General features: G+C 37.3%; 1 long non-coding RNA gene across 1 annotated transcript; it reads left to right on the top strand.

Moving 5' to 3' along the window:
* Positions 1-2,602: 2,602 nt before the first annotated feature.
* LOC123384710 lies at positions 2,603-4,958 on the top strand. The gene is made up of 2 exons (XR_006596166.1): positions 2,603-2,747; positions 4,908-4,958. It is a non-coding gene; the product is annotated as an uncharacterized LOC123384710 (long non-coding RNA).
* Positions 4,959-12,905: the final 7,947 nt, after the last annotated feature.

Here is a 12,905-nt window from a genome sequence, read left to right as displayed (position 1 = left end):
TCCCAGAGCCTGGAGCCTGCCTTAGATTCTGTCTCCCTCTCTCTGTGCCCTTCCCTGCTCATGCTCTGTCTCTCTGTCTCTCAAAAATAAATAAACATTAAAAAAAAAAATTCAAGCACCTGAAAAGAACACAGCATAGACAACAGTGGAAATCATAGGGATGGGGAAGGTTAGGGGGATTGCTGGGAAGCTCTAAGAGGGTCTGATGACCACTTTTTTTTAAATCTTTTTAATGTTTATTTATTTTTGAGAGAGACAGAGTGTGAGCCGGGGAAGGGCAGAGAGAGAGGGAGACACAGAATCTGAAGCAGGCTCCAGACTCTGAGCTGTCAGCACAGAGTCTGATGCAGAGCTCAAACTCACGAACCACAAGATCATGACCTGAGCTGCAGTCAGATGCTTAACCGACTGAGCCACCCAGGCGCCCCCGATGACCACTTTTTAAAGTGGAGAGTCACAGCTACTGGAATTGGTGTGTTTGCATGGAGTTTTTCAGTAATAAATAGGAAAATAATTACCTAGAGTTGTAGAAATGCAGTTGCGAGAAGTTGCTAGAAGGAAGGCAGTCCAGGGTAAGGTGATATGAAACAGCCTAGGCCATTAAAGAGAGTAGCAATACTACCTTTGACCTCTGATGTCTAAGGACCTGGCTGGTTCTTTAATGGAGAGTAGTTTGTTTCCAGCACCAGTTTTCTCTTTATACCTGCATTTAATGTAGTTTGGGGTGTGTGTATGTGACTGTGTGTGAAAGAGAGTCTACAACAGTTATTTGGCTAATCGGTTTCTGGTGATTCTAACTACTTCCAATAGTGTTGAAGCTGAATCTATGGAGAGTTCGGTGCCCAGAGTATACAGAGCATTTGAGCATCTCTCCCCATCTTCCTGTCTCAGACATGCAGACACCCAACAGGGCCCAACATCACTTACACAGTTATCTTTTCTGAATGTCACAGGACCTCCCTGTAAGGTTAACTCATTTTCATTCTCTAAAAGAGGCAATTGAAATACAAGAATACAGAAAGTTCGTGAAGCTAATTACAAGTAGAGCAGGTCTCAACCTTTGTCTTCTGATTCAAAAATCACTTTTTAAAAAATACAAAATTGGATAATAGAATGAGCTTATCTCTCTTAATATGGAATTATGTATTTTTGCAAATAAATTCTTTAACATGTCATGCTGTCAAATCTGTAGTTTGGCAGAGATTCATCATGAAAAGTCTAAATAACATTTTAACATTCTTGGTAAAGAAAGAAATGTGAAGTCAGAGATGAACACCAACCACCCTGAGTTCTGATCCTATACATTTTGATGAGTTTTTTTTAAAAAAAAAAAAAAGAAAGAAAGGAAAGAAAAATGCAGGATTTTTATTTGTAAAGGAAAATTATGTTAATAAACAACCCAAAATAATCCATCTTTTCATTGGAGAAACCTGATGGAGAGCACCTTAACAAATCGATCAAAGTTAACCTCACAGTAATGAGACAAATTGATATCTGATACCTCCTCATAGGCTATTCTGAGGTTACAACATCTTCTGTGACATTCTGTCCAAATATATAAAACCTGAATTTGATCATGAAGAAAGATCACCCAACCCAGACAACAAAATAACTGGTGTGTACTGTTAAAAAAAAAAAAAAAAGTTCATGACATTTTATTTATTTATGGTGAGAGAGTGCATATGCAAGTGGGGGAGGGGGGAAGGAGGGCATGGGGGCAGAACGGGGGAGAGAGAGAGAGATAGAATCCCAAGCAGGTTCCATGCTCAGTGTGGAGCCCAATGGGGGGGGGTGGGGGTGGGGGGCTCCATCCCACAACCCTGGGGTCATGGTCAGAGCTGAAATCAAGAGTCAGACCCTTAACTGACTGAACCACTTAGACACCCCAAGTTCATGACATTTTTAAAGATGGTAAGGCAGACTTTATTCAGGAACATAGCAATAGGAATAGAGACTACCACAGTGAGATTTTGTAGAAAAGTGGAGAGGGATGGATTCATCTCCCAGCACTGCATGGACAACTGGGAATTTATAGCCAAGGAGCAGGGCAGGGAGTCTGTGAATGGAAAACTGCTAAGAGGAAACATCAGAGGTAAGAGGGGATTCTGGCTCAACTGACCTAAAAGGGTTTTTGCTGAAGACAAGCCGTGGTGATCAGACATCACCTGGACAATGGAGGGGGGGAAGAACCTGACCAGATATTGAAGGTGGGGGTTCTGGTTAAACGGACTTAGTAGAGTTCTCACTGAAACTGGATTTCATAAGGAACGAAGGGATGGGGAGAAAGTTCAGGAAGCCCGACTAAAGTTTGGTCAAGCAAAAAGTCTTTGTCAGTATTCTTCTAATGGGTCAATACCATAAAGAAAAAAGACATAGGAATTGTTCTCAGTGTTTAAAAGATTTAGGAACTGTTCTGGTTAAAGAGACATGATAACTAAATATAAAAAGAGATTAGATTGGCTCATGGACCAGGGGAAAAAAAGGTCTTAATGGGATAATTGGAATTTTTTTTAATTTTTATTAATGTTTATTTATTTTTGACAGAGAGAGATGGACAGAGCATGAGCATGGGAGGGGCAGAGAGAGAAGGAGACACAGAATCCGAAGCAGGCTCCAGAGTCTGAGCTGTCAGCACAGAGCCCGATGTGGGGCTCGAACTCACAGACCACAAGATCATGACCTGAGCTGAAGTCGGATGCTCAACCGACTGAGCCACGCAGGCACCCCGATAATTGGAATTTACTAAGGTCTCTGGATTAGATGACAGTATTGTATCAATGTTAATTTCCTGAGTTTTACAAATATACTCTGTCATGTAAGATATTAACATTTGGTGAAGCTAAATGAAGAGTATATAAAAATTCATTCTGCAAGGCCTGAAATTATCTCAAAATGAGAGTTAAAAAATAAAAACTTTAAAATCTGTTAAGGTAGATCTCATAGAAGTGTTCTTTTTTTTTAATTTAAAAGATAAATAATTGTAGTGCTAAAGGGATCTGACTGATAACTAAATGTTAAAGCTGTAACAAGTAGCATGACCTGTCCAAAGTTGCAGTCAGCAAACACTAGCATTCTCTCTTTTATTCTTCATCCTACTTCACCTCAGTTCTCGAAATACCTGAGACTACTTCCACAAGCCAGCTCTTCACATTTCACATCTTTTTCAGAGACAAGGGACGAAGGGGATGACAACATACATTAAGCACGTCCATGAAAGAGATCAACACTTTGCCCTGTGAAACTGAATAAAGGAAACCTCATTTAAAATGGGGTTGGGAGCCCTGAAGGCTGAGGTATCATGCAGACCCTAATAGGAATAAGCCTACTTTACTCTCCCAGCCGGAAGAAGCATTTCTCCTCACCTAGCAACAGCTCAGCCAATGAGAAACTGCCACAATTTAGCCAATAAGAAATCCTCACCATAGGGCGCTCTCACTTGCCTCCAGTGGACTTTTTCACTCAACCGCTGCCTCTCCCAGCTTCCACCCTTTTCTCCATAAAGTAGTGTTACTCTGCTTTGTTCTCTGGAGTTGCCTATGGTTTTGCCATAACCTGCTCCTGAATTGCACTTCCTCTGTCATTCCCAAAGAAACGCATTTTGCTGTCAGAATAACTGGCTGCTTTATTTTCAAGGCTGACCCTGAAAAACACGCGTTAATACCCATTTAAGAATAAACATCCAGGGGCACCTGGATGGCTCAGTCGGTGAAGCGACCGACTGCAGCTCAGGTCATGATCCACAGTTTTTGGGTTCGGCTCTGTGCTGACGGGGCTCTGTGCTGACTGCCCGGAGCCTGGAGCTTGCTTCGGATTCTGTCTCCCTCTCTCTGCCCCTCCCTCGCTCGCACTCTCTTTCTCTCTCTCAAAAATAAGTAAACATTAAAAATATTTTTTAAAAAGAGACTAAAACACCCTAAGAAGTGGTTATGTGTGATGGCTTATTATTGATTGGAGAATACAAATCACAGTCCAAAAGAAAAATCCAGGAACAATTAAAATTCATGGTGTAAATTGCAAATGCATGAGTAAATGAGGGAATTATGACGGTAGAAGAATAATCATGGACGACGGCTTAAATCAGTGGTCTTTAAACCTTTTTTTTTCCATAAAAAAAGATTTATGAAAAATCTGTGCATCTATAAACTGACAACTAAAATTCCATCATTAATTTATAATCAATTGCAAAAGGTATAATTTCTGGCAAATTACAAATACTGTCACTTTTTAATTAACCTGTCAGAGTGCTCTGTAAAATCTATCCAAAGTAAGTTGAGAACCACAATCATTCATTTAATAAATAAAAGTGCACTCTTCTTTTGCAGTCAAAACTTTCACATCATTCTTCATTCCCTTTACGCTCATAAGCAGTTCCATTCTAACTCCTCCACAGAATTTCATCCAAATATATATACATATATATATAAACATTCAAAATATTTTTTAAAAAAAGAATAAAACACCCTAAGAAGTGGTTATGTATGATGGCTTATTATTGATTGGAGAATACAAATCATATATATATATATATATATGTTTTGTGCTTGGAAGTCTTTAATGATCCCCTGAATCATACTTCAGTGCAACAAAAATCTGTATGTAAATTGAAAAGTAAGTTATTTTTAAAAATCCAGTGACCATAAAGCTTTAATTATTAAATATTATTTTTGTGTTGAGCTATGATTATAAATATTATTGTGCTCATTTTAAAGAACATACATAATTATTAACACAGAAGTAAAATATTACTGGTAATAATTTCTTAATTAAATGGATGAGGCCAGGGCTTTTTCCCTATATGGTTCTTATATCCAACAATGAAGACTATACATTATCATTACTCTAAATATCATTATATTAATTAGATAAGGTTTGGCACTAACTCTATCCCTACTTTTTATCTTCTACAGATTTTAGCACAGCAAAAAACTGTTCATCTAAATAAATGGATGGAAATGGAAGAAGTTTGATTTCAGAAGACCATTTAATTCTTCAACTCTGTCCATGTATTTTCTAAAAATGTCACAGAGCAATCACATCAAAAATTATTTTTGATGATCTGTCAGACAATTAGTCAATTAGGTACTCCTGCAATATTGTTGAATTGAAAACATCTGCCTTGCAAAAAAAAAAAAAAAAAAAAAATCTTACCCAGACATTACAGTCATTCCCTTCTCAACAATGTCACCAACTTTTCCATTTGTCTTTTTCTTTTGGTGTGGAGTAAGGTTTCCACCCCTTGGCAATGCACTAGGGAGAGAGTCAGGATTTTTTCTGTAATGTAAGAGAAGGCCTGTCATGAAAAGAAAGTGGGATTTCTCAAAACCAAGCTCATTCTCTCCAAGATCACTTTGTGGGAAAATAGAAATCATATGTGGAAATTGAGGATCTAGAAAATGATTCCCTTAAAACTATCCATTTTCTCAGGTACTTCTTAGAAAATCTGTGTATCCCAGGAATATGAACACCCCTGGATCATCTTAGATTATTCCAAACACACACATTATTCCAAACCCAAGGAATTTCCATCAAGAAAATGCACAAAATTTAACCCACATGGAGGAGGATTTTGATAACACACTTTCATTGTATTTAATACATCTCAAATTATGGAATATTTCCCAAAGTGTCTTTGAAGGAAATAAAGTCTTTGGAATTATTCCATACAAAGTAACTTTAAATGGTTCATCACCTTTGGAAAGCATTGCGTTATATGTTCCCCTGGGAAGGATTACAATCCATATTGGCATACTCCAGGCCTGAGTATATACAGTTTACCTTAATTCAAATTTTCAAAGATATATTTGCCTGTGTATGTCTCTTGGTTAATATCTTTCTGAACACACTTTCTGAATTGCTAAATTTTGACTTTATTGAATGTAGGGGTTGGGTGTCATATTTCTCCTAATGAAATCCATGGACAATTGCCATGTCCTTGATAGATGTTTAATAAATATCTGTGAACTGATTTACTGATTCATATACAAAGGAAATGAGGTTGAAAAGAGAAGAAAACCAAATAGAAATTGGTTAGCAGGAATTGTATCATAAAGGGAACCTTTAAACAAAGCCCCTCTAACTTATCACATAGAAGCAGGTATAATAAGGTAAACAAGAACCAAAGCTGTCACCCTAGAAGTCACCTCAAGCTCGAAGCACCATTGCTTTCCCCAGGGGAGCCTGGCTCAGGGGGAGTACATCATGTAAGAACTTTCAATGTGCAGTCACTGCTACAAGATCACAGAGGATTAAGCCTCAGAAAGCAGTGACAGACACATAATCCTGTCATCACAAGCATTCATTGGAAGATCCTTCACTTGGAGAGAGAGAGAAAAAAAAGTCATTGCTTTTTATCCTCATACAATGTGAATCTAAGAGTAGAGTTGACTCCTCTTTAGCAGTCTCTCTGCAATAGCGAGATAGCAGAGGTAACATGCTCCACAAATAACTAGGTCAGTCACGGTACACCAAAAAGAGAGCTAGACTGGAAGCCAAAAAAGACAAGGGTCTTTGTCTTTTCCTATTACCAGCTGGGTAAACTTGAGTATTCCCTCAATTTCTCTGGGCCTCCATTTCTCCACCTGTCAAAGCCTTGTCAACTTAAACATATCCGTGGATTATATGATCCTTCATCCTAACTGTGGAAAGAAAAAAAAATCTTCTTTTAAGACTTCAACATTTCCTTGCCTTCGATGCAAGAAGATAATGTCCCAGCGAGTATCTGCTTTAATTGACTTAGTTGCCTAACTAGTTCTGACATCTGCCTTGAGAACACTACTTTTAAGTAAACAATCAGAATGCTTCTGGGGGGAAAAAAAAACAATTTTATTCCTTCAGTATAAAAAGATGATAAGGACCCCGGAGAGTGGTTATCCTGCATTAGAGAAACAAGGTCAACTTTTATACTGTTTGACAGTCTATTATATCATTGAAGAAAAAGTGCCTCATATTACAGCACTCTCTATCCTAATTTATTGCAGCCAAGCAGAAAGATGTTAGGGATTAAGAAAATCACTTTTTTTAATTTAAATATAAGTTTGAGCATATTATTATTGCTGATATCAAAAATCTCACACCGTTGGGAAAAGGATTTTAGTAATAGCCATAATGAACAATTACATAATCAAAATTAATAGAGAAAAGTATTCCTTTAGTGCTCAGTGGATAAAGAATAAGTTTAATTAACACAGTAAATGTGCTTCTCCTCCCATCCTCTCTCTAGGAGGGATGACAAGAGGAGGAAGACAGAATTAGGTCAATCCTTCTTGATGGCAGGACTCTTAACAAGTGACAAAGTTAGTGACAAAATAAGCTGATTTTACAAAGGAAGGAAGTACAAATTTTCCGTGGCTATTTTCTAATTTTTGACGACTTTCTATTGCAATATTACTTAATCCCCTCCAAGGCCTAAACTTCTTTTTGTGTGGTATTTGTAAATTGTAAATGAAGGACTAACCACAATTGAGGGTTTCATTTTTCAGTATGTGTTTGCATCAGGTCAAGTGCTCTCACATGATATATTCCAAGGAAAAACTTGTGCCTCTGTTGTGTTTTTATTTATCATACTATCTTGGATCATTTCAAAGCAGTACCCCAAGCCCCAGCTAGAGATGTTCTATATATAACTGAAACGCCATAGCCTGATATGCAATAGCCAACACAGAATAAGTTAGCAATTAAAAAACCCATCTTGTCCAGGTCTTTAGGCTCACCTAAATTCTCTTACTGCACATGGCACGGAGGAGAAAGAACTCACAATTACATAGTGGACTCTCAGGTATAAATGGGATGCTCCCCAAGGATTCTCAAGTCCTCATTCAGAGGAACATGCCAGAAAGATCTTTTCACTGTGTTGTTCTTAAAGTGTCTCCAAGTCTTCACCCAAATGAGAATAGATCCTCATCATGATAAGAATAGAATTCAATGGACAAAGGACGTTGTTATTCGGCCAAACATATCATCACATGTCCAGCATAAGTTAATGCCATTTATACCAAGAGTACCGAGAATATAATGCCATAAGATTGCAGTGTTATGCTGAACCATGTTAAATGTTGCTGGCGGTCAGATGTGGAGAAATTTCAATAATGTAAAACACTTCAGCCTAATTATTGAGGAAAGCAAAATGGGTAAAAGCAAGATTTGCCAATGCTTATTTAGCATTACTTCTGGGAGAACATGCAGTGATTCTACATTACTATGGTTTTATGAGCAAATTGTTTTTATTTTTTTCTACTTTTAAGATTTAATATACTTCCCACTTAACACAGTTTAAAATTTAGGATCTGGGTTGAAGTTACCTGGATCCTATCTTAATGTCATCTCCATCATTTATGGAGTGTATGATATCAGATAAGTGGCTGGACTTTCCACCTCAATTTCTTTTCATCTAAAAAAAAGAAGATATTAAAACTGTCTCCTTCTTAAGGTTGTTGTAAGGACAATGCAAGATGATGCATAAAAAGCATATACATAAACATGTAGTTCAATCAGTTCTTCAAAACTGTGGAGTCTCTCTAATTCCTTGGGCTCCTTCGTCTTTTGTTGCCTTCTTCCTGATTGTTCTGTCCTACCTACCCTGGACCTGTTAATTATCTCATTAGCACAGTCAATGGCATTATTTTATTATGATCCACCCAGTAAATTCCTAAGATTGGGTCAATGTTAAAATCCGTCCAATTTCTTGGTTTCTAAGACTCTGTAGCTGAACATTGAAGAAAATCACACAGTCATGCACATGGATGCTACAATGAAGTATTGTCTCAAACATCATCTGAGACTTCAAATATGCTCAATGGGATTTCATTATATCATTGGCCAATTCTTATCTTCTTCAGCAGCTATTTCAAATTATCTTCTCGTTCTTTATGGTTCAGCTCAGATGTTACCTTCTCCAAGAAGCTTTCTCTGTCCTCTCCATAAGGTGTTTTAAAAGTTGATTTCCACAATAGCTAGTACATATTTGGTCCTGATGCCTGGCTCATAGATAATACCACATAGATACTACTTGTCACAAGGATAAATGAATAAATACTGTTTGCACTTGCCTAGGCCTATTGTATCATTATGATCTGTTCCAGGGTCTGCTATCTTACTGCACCTGTCCATTTCCTGGATCACAAAGTTTTTCAGTCAGGATTCTATCTTATCCATTTTCATACCCCTACCACTGCCTCCATGATGTGTACTGGATGCTAAATCATTTTTCTTGACTGAATTTATCAACACATTGAAATTGATAAGATTGAAATAATCAGTTCGTTCATTCAGCAATTATTTAATAAATGCCTGTTAGCATCCCTACTATGCTAGGTACTAGAAATACACAGATTAAGAGACCTGGTTCTCCTTCTTATGGACTATGCTGACAAACTGTGCAGGAGAAACACAAACATACATCTACTATATGATACAACAATCACTCTGGGGAAAGTTGTACCAAGTACTGTAGACACACAAGACAAAGCACCTCAAGCGTAGGTATCAGCTGAAGAGGCTTCTCAAACAAGGCAGTCTTTGTGGTGATGCCTCAAGTGCCTCCCTTTTTATTATTACCTGTTCATCACGTGCATTTCATAGTCCTCTTTTACTTTTCTGAATTAGCCAACTCTACTAGCAGTGTTCTTAGTTTGCAGGTCAAAGGTTAACAGTTAATCAAGGAGACAGAAAAGGCCTGTACTGGGTTGACTCCTTTGCGCAGAGGAGGACAAAGCACCTTGACTGACAGTCCTATGAAAACTGCATGCAATGTAGGAGAATTCCCAAAGTAAAATGAAAGTCTGTTATAAGAAAAGGGGGAATGGATGTTGGGAATACAAAGTAATCAAACAACGCACGAATTCTCCAATGGATGTAACTGGCTTTGTTCTCAAGTCAGCTATGTTTCCTAATGTAAAAATTTTAAATGTGCTTTCTGGTTATATCCATTTGAAATATTTCAGTTGCAAGTAAGAGAAACCTGATGCACCGAGGCCGCAACAAATAGGGGTGTATTTTTCTCACTACATGAGAATTCTGGAAGTACCAGTCTAAGACGGACGAATTAATCACTTGCGTCTTGGGACAGTAATTACAAAGTATGGCTCCAGGGTTGCTGGTGCCCGTTCATGAACAGGTTATTACTGGTCTGTGGTGATGTTTCAGACTGACTTATGTCCCCCCAATATTCATATATCTAAGCTCTAACTCTCAATGTAACTATATTTGAAGATAGAGCCTTTGAAGGGGTAATTAAAGTTAAAGGAAGTCATAAGAATGGGGCCTTAATTTAATAGGATTATCGATTTCTTCTTATGAGGAAGAGACACAGAGAAAAGCTCATGTGAAACAACAGAGAGAAGGCTGCCGTCTTCAAGCCAAAGAGAAAGTCTTCAGGAGAAACCTTTTTAGATGGGCAACATCATGGCCACAGGACAGCTGCTATGCCTCCAAGTGTCATATCCTCATTCCAAACAACCAATAAGAAAGAAAGGTAAGGAATGAAAGGCAATAGGGATGCCTCTTGAATCTGTCTCTGTTAATTGAGAAAGCAAAAACTTCCTGGAAACCCTATGTTAGATGATTCTGCTCATATCTATTAGAATGGTGACAATGGCCATCCTTACTGGAAGGGTGGCTAGGGAGAAGGGTGGCTATTGAGTCAGCCAACCAACAGTGAATGCCAAACCAGTTTTACTCCAATCTGTTAAGAGCTTAGTTACTGTAAATCAGTGTCCTGGACCCATTTTAGATACCTGAGAGCCATAGCAAGCAAGCAAGCAAGATCACACTGACCTAAGGTAGTTCCACCAAGATTAGATTCAGTTGGGAGGCCATGCATATAGTAACCAGTCAGCCTTCTTTTCTACTCGCTAAAGCAGCATTGATTTAGTCTGATATATATATATATATATATATATATATATATATATATATATATATATATATATATATATTTGTGTGGTGTGTGTGTGTGTGTGTGAAACACACACACACACACACACCACACACATATATATGAAAGAACTCACATTCACACACACACACACTATATATATATATATGTATATATATATATACACACACACATATGTATATGTATATGTTTCACACACACACACATATATATGAAAGAACTCACATTCACACACACACACACTATATATATATATATATATATATATATATATATATACACACACACATATGTATATGTATATGTTTCACACACACACACATATATATGAAAGAACTCACATTCACACACACACACACTATATATATATATATATATATATATATATATATATATACACATACACACACATATGTATATGTATTTAGTCTGATATATATATTTAGTCTGAGATATATATATATCTTATGTATACATATCTTATATATCTATATCTATATATCATATAGATATATATATCAGATATATATATCCTATGAAAATAAATACATATATGTCACTGATTAAAAGAACCAACTCCCAAGCATCATCCCATGTATGAGTCTTCATACATATTATATTCATATTAACTGAGATTCTTCAGTAACTAGGCATTGGTTTAGCAATTGGTTTAGCCCATCATTAAAGCTTTTGGTCTGGCATCACATTTTATACTGTTATTGGCTCTATTTGAAAGATAAGAGACAGATACCGAATAATTAAGACCTAAACCAATATTAGGCATCCACAGAGCCAGTACTAGTATCCATGCCTCCTGAATTATATGCCTCATTGTTCCCCAACTTTTCCTAACAGGACCAATCAAATGGGCCGGCAGATGTCCCAAAGAAACTCTCCATTCCAGTTCTACTGATGTCTCTGTCCTGCTCACTACAAAGTCTTTCTATCTCCAGGATATTCAGATGCTAAACTCTTCTAAGACGGTCCCCCCTCCCGCCACTGGAGCTAAGTACTATTCTGTGTTTTTATTCTTTCACTCCTTTGATGAGTGGGGACACAACAAAAAACAAAACAGACATGGAATTTACTGGGAAACCAACATTTGCCTCAGTGATAAATAAAGTCAATTGCAAAATGATTACAAAGGAACCAAGAGCACTTTTTGCCTAGGGTAAGCTCTCCTTCTTGATGCTCTATACTGTTCACCAGCTATTATGTCAGCTTCCTCTGCCATCAGATACAATAATAAAAAGCCATTTCTGAGAATGGGAACAGCCAACAAAGTGGAAAAGTGACACTGTATCTATTTCAGAATCTCCCTAACCAACCACTCTGACCCTAAAGACATTACTTTGTAGCCTTCCCCTTAGTAAAAGCATATGTTAAAGGGTCTGACCTCAAAGTGGTAGACTTTCTTAGTTTTGACTCCTTAAATGGATTCAGTTACTTTTTAGGTGATAGAATACTCCTGCACCTAAACAGTTTGTTTTATGGCTCTTTTGAATGCTGTCCCAACATCAAATATCCAACCCATTATGCCAGTAATAACTATGATTATTAAACATAATTGAGATGTGTTTGGTTTGCCCCCTCCCAGATATCTGTATATGGAAAGGAAACAAAATAATTAAGATTATGATACATTGGAATATAATTCATGGCCCAAATCAGAGAAAATAAGACATGTATCAGACAATGCTTTGTAATAGAAAGAATTCTGAAAAGCACATTTTAAACCTGCTTGAACAACTGTCTCAGCTGTGCATCAATAGTTAAATCACTTAAACTGTCTGGGCCCCAGCTTTCTCATATATTTACCGCTTAGGTTGAACTTCATGATCTGTAAATTCCCTTAAACTTTACGGTTTATGAGGAAAGGTAGAAATTGGAAGCCCACTGATTCAATTCAGACATATATTTGTGTGTTTTTATTTGTTGTTGGTCCAAAACACTGTAAAATGGTTGTAGAGTGGAAGGTTTCTCTCAACAATATGGATTTTCAGTTTCTCATGGA

The sequence above is a fragment of the Felis catus genome, chromosome B1 (assembly GCF_018350175.1).
Source record: "Felis catus isolate Fca126 chromosome B1, F.catus_Fca126_mat1.0, whole genome shotgun sequence".
Lineage (NCBI taxonomy): Eukaryota > Metazoa > Chordata > Mammalia > Carnivora > Felidae > Felis > Felis catus.
Note: the sequence above shows the minus strand (reverse complement) of the source record. Positions and strands in the feature narration are given on the sequence as shown.